The following is a 10,521-nucleotide window of genomic DNA, read 5'->3' as shown; positions in this document are numbered from 1 at the left end:
TCATGTGTATCAACTCGATAAGGCACTCTATGGCCTTAAACAAGCCCCATGTGCGTGGTATGACCACCTTACGGAGTTGTTACAAGATCGCGGATTTGAAGTTGGGAAAATCGATCCCACTCTTTTTACTAAGAAGGTCAAAGTGGAGTTGTTTGTATGCCAACTATATGTTGATGATATTATCTTTGGTTCCCCTAACAAAGCTTTCAAGGAGGAATTTGCCGCTCTCATGACCTCTAAGTTCAAGATGTCTTCGATGGGAGAGTTGAAGTTCTTCCTTGGTTTTGGTATCAAACAAAGAAGAGAAGGTACCTTCATCAACCAAGCCAAATACACTCAAGACATACTAAAAAGATTCAAGCTAAGTGATGTCAAGCCGGCCTCTACTCCAATGCCTACCAACTGCCAACTTGACATTGATCCCAATGGTAAAGCGGTGGATCAAAAGGTATATCGCTCCATGATTGGATCCTTGCTTTACCTTCGTGCATCTAGACCGGATATCATGTTGAGTGTGGGAATTTGTGCATGGTTTCAAGCCGCACCAAAGGAAAGCCACTATGTGGCGGTCAAGCAAATCTTTCGATATTTGGCTCATACCCCAAACTTTGGCTTATGGTACCCAAGAGGAGCAAACTTCAAGCTTGAAGGTTTTTCGGATTCCGATTGGGCGGGAGACAAAGTGGATAAGAAGTCCACTTCCGGAGGGTGCCAATTTCTTGGTTGCTCTTTGGTAAGTTTGTCTTCCAAGAAGCAAAGTTGTGTGTCTCTTTCGTCCATCGAAGCGGAATATGTGGCGGCCGGTAGTTGTTGTGCACAACTCCAATGGATGAGGCAAACTTTAAAGGAGTATGGTGTCATTTGTGACAAAGTGCCTCTTTGGTGTGACAATGAAAGTGCCATCAAGATTTCTCTCAACCCGGTGCAACACTTCAAGATGAAGCACATTGAGATTCGGTATCAATTCATCCGGGATCATATTAGGCGAGGGGAGATCGAGCTCAAGTATGTCAACACTCATGATAACCTTGCAGATATTTTCACGAAGCCCTTGGATGAAGCAAGATTTCGCGAGTTAAGGCATGAGCTAAATATCATTGATTCGAGCAATGTGACTTGAGCCCTTGCACACCCCAACATACTCAACTTCTTGTCTTGTTTAGGTGTAGGCATGGACATAGGGGGAGTGTTGTTCTCTCAATGAAATCCCCCTCCCCCCATTATGCATAAATCGATCAACTCTTTCACATTAGCCATTTTTGATGGTGCTTGTGCTTCAAAGATGAGTGTTGATCATGGGCCCAAGGATAATTCTTCGCGTGCCATACCAATTGACTCCAACATAGGTGGCTCCAGCCACCGCCCTCTCCTTTTGAGAAGTGGTGTCGCATGGTTGTTTCTTGTTGTCGTTTGCATTTCTGCCTTTGTGTTGAGCGTGTTCTTGTGGTGTCTCTTGTGCCTGAAGTTTCCTTGCGAAGACCTCTTTTCGTGTGTTTGAAACCTATTTTTCTTGAGCTCACGGTACTACCGCAGCCTGCTACGGTACTACCGCGTGTGGAGAGCATGGTACTACCGCCCCAGCGCGGCAATAATTTTTTACTGCCGCCTGGGAGAGCGGTACTACCGCTTTGGTGCGGTACTTCAGCCCAAGCGGTACTACCGCGATGATGTGCAGTATTACCGCGCTGTCGCAGACGCGTAGGGATAAGGACGGACAGGGGAAGTTCTAACTCCCCCATACCCATTCGTCTGTTTTCCCCACTTCGTATCTCTCTCTCTTGCTCAAGAACGGGGCCGGAGTCCCTCGCCGGATCTCTGCTTCTGGCTGCTCTCCTGTGATTCTGTCTGGTGCGATCGTTCCCCACCACGTGCTCTTGCCATGGAACAAAGTCCTTCCCCAAATCCCTCTCTCTTTTGATTGTTTTCTTTACCTCTAGGTTTTTGGGGAGATGCATTTGTTCTTGAGATTTTAGGCTAAATCTTTGCAAGAGTAGGTTGTAGGAGAGTAGTATTGCGTAGGGATTATACTTGATATGTTGTCCTATGATAGAGTTGATCAACCATAGTACCGCCATGGTTTTGCGGTTCTTCTCAGATTCAAAGTTTGGTTTGGATCTTACGCGGTGCGGTACTACCGCGCCACATGTGCGGTACTATTGCTTGACCGGTACTACCGCCCGTCCGGTGCGGTACTACCGCACGAGCTGTGGCACTAGGATCTTACTACCGCTCCCAGCCCCGGTACTACCGTGACATCACACGGTACTACCGCGACTAGCAGCGGTACTAAAATTTTAGTACCATAGCACCAGGCAGTACTACCGTTGGGCCCATTCTCTCTCATGGCAATTACCACGTATGCTTTCTTCGTGTTTCTTTTACGTTTTCGTGGTCTTTGCATTGATCCTTCTTGCTTGTCGTGGGTGTTTTGCGCTTTCTGTCTCAGGTGTGGCTCTCACCGTTCCAATCCCAGTTGTGACACTGGCTCCAAGCGTCTGCGCAATCAACGTGAAGCACCATAGAGCTCCAATGCCCCCAAACGCTATGTCAAGACCACCTCTAGCAAGCACAAGGAACCCGCTAAGGGCATGGACAAGATTCCCCCTTCTGAGTTCATCCATCTCAGGCAGATCAACCTGTATGTGAATCCTCGGGCTACCGTCAGAGGAAGTGATTTGTTTTGGACCAAGCAGCAGACTCTCACTTATCTGGATGTCATCAAGAACAAGCAAAATACCTACGTGGATGTCAAGTGGATAGACATGCATCACCTAAGGAAGGACAAGTTTCGTGAGTACTTTGGAGAAGCTTTGGATTTGGTGGAGCAGTTTGGTATTGAACATGTGATCTCTTTCCATCTTGACTATGACCCTGAGCTTATCTGTCAGTTCTTTGCCTCGGTTTTCTTTCACCCTGGGGAGGAGCGGAGGATGACCTGGATGACCAATGGCCGTCAGTTGACTGCTACCTGGAAGGAGTTCATGGATCTGTTCCAGGTTCCTGATGACGGGCTCAACACACCCGTGGGTGTTCGCCCCCATGCCAATCCTGAGTCTGCTAACAAGGACAGGATGCAGCCGTTCTATGTTGAGAAGGTGCTTCCCAATGGCAAGTCGGCGTGGGTGCTCAACTCCTTTCAGGATATCATGTATTGCATCTTCCGCAACTCTATATTCCCTCGCATTGGTGACAAGGACAAGGTTCATGCCTATATGGTGGATATGATGCTCCTATGCGAGCAGGCACGTGTGTCTCAGACTCAGCCACTTGATGTCTCACACATCATGTGGTGTGAGCTTCGATTTGCGGCGTTCGACCGCAAGGTGCCTATCTATGGACCATACTTGTTTATGTTGATCTCCAAGACTTGGGAGAGGCAGTACCCTGGTGATGAGTTCCTTGCTCCAGACTGGATTCGGCATGATCCCATCAGTCTTCGTGTCATGCCCAACTGGGCCAACACTACTACTCATGCTGAGGCGTCTGCTGCTAGGAGGGATGTTGATGAGGATGAGGCTGGAGCAGAGGATGTTGCTGAGGGCCGTGCTGCTGGGTCTTCCCATAGTTCCTCTGAGCCCTCGTGGGACAAGAAGCTGAAGGACAAGATGAAGACTCTTTTCTGCATGCAAGCTAAGGGGCAGTACAGGACTCACGTGGCATCCAAGGAAAGTCGCCGTCGGGACAAGAAGATCTTGAGGCTGTATGGAGAGGACGTGTCTGGCGGTTCTGAGGATCACATCACTCCAAAGGTTGAGTGGATGGTGAAACAAGGCTACAAGTGGACTGATTCTGAGGAGGACGTCGAGGAGACCATTCCTGCCGCCGAGTCTGGTGAGGAGCGTTGGGATGATTTCTCTGCTTGAGCCACCCCTTGTGTGTAGGTGTCCTCTCTGCCTTTTTGGCGTCTCGGTGCCAAAGGGGGAGAGAGTGTAGGGATTTGTGAGTCGTGTGTCGTGTTCGGTGTGTTTGCGTGTTCAGTGTGTTTGCTCCCTCATTTGAACCTTGTTTTGGTTGTTTCGGTTGCTTTGGTTTGGTTTGACCTTCATATGGTGTAAGACATATGCACTCTACCTATCTTAGTGAGCTTGTGATATATTGTGCTACCTATGTTTTATGCACTTGCTTAGATGTTAGTCTTACCCTTGCAAGTTCATGCCTTGTCTCTAAAATATAGGGGGAGTGTTGATCCTAGTTTGTGTGCTGTGCTGTCCAAAGCATCCATCTAGATTGCACACATCTAGGGGGAGCCCGTCTATATTTTAGAGAGGAGGGATTTGCCTCTGCTCAATATTATTTCCCTTTGGGCAAATCCCGTATTGTCATCAACCCACCAAAAAGGGGGAGATTGTAAGGGCATATTTATCCCTAAGTGTTTTGGCGATTGATGACAATGCTTTTGCGGACTAATCGTGTGCCTTGAGTTTCTCAGACGTTTCATCGCTAGGCACAAAATAGTTCGGTGCCCCTCGAAGACTATTGAAGACGGCGTTTTTCTACATTTCTTTTTGGTGGATTTGAGTCATAGGAGAGCCGTACTATTAAGAGGGGGTCCGCGTTGGAAAGGTTCGAGTGAAATCATCACGTACACGTTTCCTTCCTTGTCTCCACCTTTCCCTTGCACTTTGGAGCATCCCCCGTTTATCCTCTATGCGATTGTCCTGGCTGCTGTTGCTGAGCTTGCGGTAGTACTGCTCCCTGGAGCGGTAGTATTGCAGGCACCTGCGGTAGTACCGTGCCTCCACGCGGTAGTACCGCGGGAGCCCATGGTAGTACCGCTCCTCTGGAGTCGTAGTACCGTGGCTCCCAGGCCAAGTGCCGCTGCTTCACGGTAGTAGGGGCGGATGTAATTTTTTACATCCGCACCCCCACGGTAGTACCGCATGTCGTGCGCGGTAGTACCACAGGAGCCCACGGTAGTACCGCTCTTCTGGAGTCATAGTACCGTGGCTCTCAGGCCTAGTGCCGCCGCTTCGCGGTAGTAGGGGCGGATGTAATTTTTTACATCCGCACCCCCACGGTAGTACCGCACTTCGTGCGCGGTAGTATCGCGTGCGGCCTGGTTCAGCTGCCATGCGGTAGTACCACTCCCCAGCAGTAGTACCGTGTCAGATGTTTGCATCGTTTGTTTTCCAGCGGAAGTAGGCACGGGTGTATTTTTATTCATCCGCGCCCTTCCCAGTCTAGGACTTTCCTGCCTTGTGGTAGTACCGCAAGAGGGAGCGGTAGTACCGCGCTCGCGGTAGTACTGCTCACAGTCGGGATGTTCGAGTCTCTGCTGCTGCCGCGGTAGTACCATGGTCCCTCACGGTAGTACCGCATGGCCTTGCGGTAGTACTGCTTTTCTGGAGCGGTAGTACCGCATGTCATGGGCTAGATTAGTGGATAACGGTTGGATTTTGTCCACAGCTATAAAAGGTGTATCTCCTACCTCTAGTCGACCACCTCTTCCATCCCTAAGCTCCATTGTTGCTCCAAGCTCCATTTTCGCCTGATCTCTCTCCCTAGCCAATCAAACTTGTTGATTTTCTCGGGATTGGTTGAGGAGGCCCCAATCTACACTTCCACCAAGAGAAATTTGATTCCCCCCACTAATCCCTAGCGGATCTTGTTACTCTTGGGTGTTTGAGCAACCTAGATGGTTGAGGTCACCTCGGAGCCATAGTCCATTGTGGTGAAGCTTCGTGGTGTCGTTGGGAGCCTCCAATTAAGTTGTGGAAATTGCCCCAACCTTGTTTGTAAAGGTTCGGTCGCCGCCTTCAAGGGCACCAATAGTGGAATCACGGCATCTCGCATTGTGTGAGGGTGTGAGGAGATTACGGTGGCCCTAGTGGCTTCTTGGGGAGCATTGTGCCTCCACACCGCTCTAATGGAGATGTACTTCCCCTCAAAAGGAAGGAACTTCGGTAACACATCCTCATCTCCACCGGCTCCACTCTTGGTTATCTCGTGCCTTTACTTGTGCAAGCTTATTTGTGTTGTATCCCTTGCTTGCTTTTGTTCTAGTTGTTATTGCATCATATAGGTTGCTCACTTAGTTGCATATCTACACAACCTACTTTGATGCTAAGTTTAAATTGGTAAAGAAAAGATTAAAAGGTGTTAGCTGCCTATTCACCCCCCCCTCTAGTCAACTATATCGATCCTTTCACCTCCCCATCGCCATGGTCGCCGCCTCGGTTCTTCTTCGATTCTGGTGATGTCGCGCCCATCTCTCCTTTCCCTCACCACTGCTGCCCTCCCCGGGGTCCGGTGAGCCTCCCCGTTGCCTTGCCCACCCCGTTTCCCCATAGGAGCACCTGTTCGCCGGTGGCCGAAGCCTGCTCCGCCGTCTGCCTTGCTGCTCCCTCCCTCTTGGTCCTCGGCGGCAGCTGACACCACCACGGAATGCGCCTCTATGCCCTGAGCATTTCCGTAGGTCGCACGCCTCGTGCGGTGGCTAGAGTCTTCTGTGAGCTCTGTCGGTGTCATCCCTTCCCTCTGCTCGTCGCGTTTCAAACGGGAGGAAGAAGGAGGAGCTGACCTGGCCAGGCGGGCCCCGCACCGTTTCCCCGACCCCACCTGGTAGCGACTCAGGCGCCCGGCCCCGCCGATGCCGCGTTGACCTGGACCTGCGAGCGTGGATAAGTGGTGGCGCCCCGTGACGAATACGTTTCCTAGGTCAGAAAGCATATTCGTCCGAAAGGCGCGTTCACTTTTTCCTCCAGGGGCCTGTTGGCTAAAAGAAATTCACCGATAGGTCCCTAAACTTCAACCCTTCGTATCTCGACAACCGTAACTCCGATTAAGGTGGTTCCAACGCTCACGTTTTCGTCTCATCGAACTATTTTCGTTGGTATCATTTTCATAATGTTTTCACATAGTGAAAATGACCACATTGCCCTTGCCCGTAAATAGCCCCCTCCGAGAGAGAACTGTTTCTGGCAAATCTTTCCGCGATCGTTTCAACTTCTTCCCAAAGTATTTGTTGACCCCAGGCAAGCCAACCTCTTATCATGAACCCCAAACTTGCATGTTGACTTTGCTTGCACCTCGTGTGTGTGTTTAGTTGCAGTAGTTTCCTGCATGTTCCATGTGTTGTCATTTTAGTCGTGCTATATGTTTTTGTTAACTGTCTTGCATGCTTATATAAAATAAGTTGACATGCTATTTGATGTTGTTACTAATAATATCATGCCTCTGTCTAGTTCAGTTTCATGTTAGTAGTATCGATGTTATGATAACTCTGTTGCACTGTTAAGTTTGCTAGTACTTGGTATTGCCATGTTTTGCATGCTATCATTGTTCTTCTGAAATGCTGGATGTTTTATTACTACATAGGTATATTGCATGATAGTTGTTGCATTCATGTTAATAATGCTCGCATGATGATTGATGATGGAGAAGTTAATAATATGACTTAATAACAAACCTCCTCCGTCATCACTGGGATATCATAGTGCCACCCCAAATCGAGCTTTCTCTGGTGCAACCACATTTACCTTATGGGGAGGTACTAACTAGGTCTATTGTCATGCCTCTCGCCGGTGCCTCCCGCGAGGGAAGGTTATGGGCATGCGCTGCCCTTATCAGGTAGGCGGACATAACCTTGTGTGCTCATTTTTGTTTTTATGGTACCTTGTCCCCGTTTGGGCCCGTTTTGCCACGACGGTGGCCGTTGGTGTCTTTGGTAGACACCGAGCCACCCTGGACTAAACCCCAAGGGAGTATTGGTCGGAGTGGCCTGGCAATAGCTCGGTTTTGTCGGAACGCCGTGGCCGCACGTATGGGAGTGCGAGGCAATGGGTTCCGTGGTGTGGGTACAGTGCGCTACCTCTGCAGAGTGTATTCAATCTATCGATAGTCGCGTCCTCGGTCATGGGCACAAGTTTGTAGTAGGTCACACTATCAGGTCTCGGTCGAAATGGAGGATAAATCTGCTAATAACTTGTGTGATAACTAAGATGTGATAAATCTTGTGATGACTTGGACCATGAGATAATCGTGAGAAGTCACAATGATGTGTTGATATGACTCCGAGAAGATATCTCGGTAAGTCATGTTTGTGCTCCGAGGAGCCGTGGTAGAGTTAGTGATTGTTGCATAAGGTTGATACAACCTGTCTTCACGGGAGGTAACTGGTAGCTTATTTTCAGCATAGTTTCCTGATGCCATGCCATGTTTTGATATGCTATGCTTTGTTGTTGCTTTGCTACAAGTAAGTTTGATATGCCATGCTAGTAGATGTTGTGCTGTTATTCATGCTTAGTTTGATTTATGATTCTAGTTACTATCATGCCATGCTTAGAAGTTGTGTCGAAGTAGACTATTGCATATGCTTGGTTCTTGCTTTGTCATCTGTTTCTTTGGATGCTATGTATTGGGTTGTCTTGCAAGTACATTCAGTGTACTGACCTGGTGTGTCATGCCAGTTTTGTAGGTCATGCCCGAATTGTTTGCTTGTTCCGTCATGCTAGGCCGTAATCTTGCCAGTCCTGTGAGTTATGGAGTCCAGCCAGAGTGAGACGCTGCCAAACCAAGACTTCCGTCACCATTTAAATACACTTCCGCTGCCATCCGTATAGCCTTAGGGCTATGCCATATAATTGTATTCATCAATGATGTAATCATATACACTTGTATTTGATGAATATTGTTGTACTTGGAATGATGTATCATGGACCTGTCGTGTGTCAGGCGTAATCCTGGGCTGATGTGCGAAGGCCCCCTGCACCATGCGGATCGAGGTGCCACATCGGTGGTAAGCTTGCTGGCCTGCTTGAACGGTTGGTATGGTTCGCAGGTTTAGTGGGGGTGCCATGGATCTGACAGGGCCTATCTAAAATTTTGTCCACGCTAGATGGACCGTTTTTATGGCTTTTAAATAGCTTCTTCCGTTGACCGGGTCTAGGTCCACTGAATCCAGCGTTTACCGCCGTATCATCTGGGCTTCCTTCATTGTTTCGATGTTTGTTTTTGTTGCGTCGTGGCTTTCCATTGCCATCCCTGACTTCAGATGTGCCAGGATCGCTAGTGCTAACGGGCTAACCAGCTATCTTCACCCGCGCAAAAATGGATCATGAGTGTAGTTAAGGCTGCCAATGTCCTTGGCTTTTCCTGGACGAGGTGTCTAGCTAGCCATTCGTCCTGGACACTGTGCTTGAAGGCCGCTAAGGCTTCGGCATCTGGGCAATCAACGATTTGGTTCTTCTTAGTGAGAAACAGATTCCACAGCTTTCGGGCTGATTCCCCGGGCTGTTGGGTTATGTGACTTAGATCGTCAGCATCCGGGGGCAGGACATAGGTCCCTTGAAAGTTGGCCCTGAAAGCATCCTCAAGTTCTTCCCAACTTCCAATGGAGTTTTCTGGGAGGCTTTTCAGCCAGTGCCGAGCTGGCCCTTTCAGCTTGAGGTGTAAATATTTGATGGCATGGAGATCATCTCCGCGAGCAATGTGGCTGTGAAGAATACAGTCTTCTATCCAAATAGCAGGATCCGTCGTTCCATCATATGCCTTGATATTTACAGGTTTAAATCCTTCTGGAAATTCATGATCCAGCACCTCATCGGTGAAGCACGGGGGGTGCGCGGCACCCCTGTATTTGACTATGTCATGACGTGCGTCCGATGGATGTAATGTTCGGTATTGGTTCCGAACTGGTATATGGCCGGCATATTTGTCTTGATAACCATAGTAACGCGTGGGGGCATGGTCCCTGGATCCGTAGATGGATCTGGCTTTGCCAGCTTTTTCGTTCAGGTCATCACGTAAATCATGTTTCTGGCCCTGAGCCGCGGCCTCTCTTCCTTTACGGGGAGGGGGTGCGGGCTTGTGTACGCCGTTGCTAGACACTCTGTCCCGTCCACGAGGTGGTCGGTCCGACTTGTTGGCGGTATTGTTCTTCGGTGGTATGGGCGCAATAGCCTCGTCGTTGAATTCAGACAGCAATTTACGTTTAGGATAGCCCTTTGTTTGGCGATTACAGCCATATTTTTCCTCTGCGTCTAGCACTTCGTTCCATTTATCATTGAGCGTATCATGTGTGACTTTAAGCCACTGCTTCTGCTACTTCAGGCTCCTTGCGGTGGTGATGAGCCTCCGATGGAGGCGCTCTTGTTCCAAGGGTTCTTCTGGGATGATGAATTCATCGTCGCCCGAGTTGATCTCCTCTTCAGAGATAGGTTGATAATTGCTATCTTCGGTGTCACTGTGTTCGGACCACAGCACTGGACTATGCACGCCGTCCTCTTGCTTGTCCTGCTCCATCGTTGGGTCTGCGGGGTCTTCGGCTTCGTCCGTATTATCACTGTCGTCAGTGATAATGTTGTTATTTTTTCCTTGCCGGATCGAGATCGGTACTTCTGACGCTAACATTTTGGAGGTTCATCGACGGGCTTATCCTTATTGTCGTCGGCCTTCTTCTCTTGAAGTGTGTCCACCATATATATATCGTATGAAGACGTAGCCATCCACCGCCCGGTTACGGGTGTATTTTGGTCTAGATTTTCTCCGGCTTCGAGGTCCATCCCTTCAAAGTCTTCGGAG

The sequence above is a fragment of the Triticum aestivum genome, chromosome 5B (assembly GCF_018294505.1).
Source record: "Triticum aestivum cultivar Chinese Spring chromosome 5B, IWGSC CS RefSeq v2.1, whole genome shotgun sequence".
In the NCBI taxonomy this organism is placed as follows: domain Eukaryota; kingdom Viridiplantae; phylum Streptophyta; class Magnoliopsida; order Poales; family Poaceae; genus Triticum; species Triticum aestivum.
The sequence above is the reverse complement of the archived record's forward strand: the minus strand, read 5'-3'. Positions refer to the sequence as shown.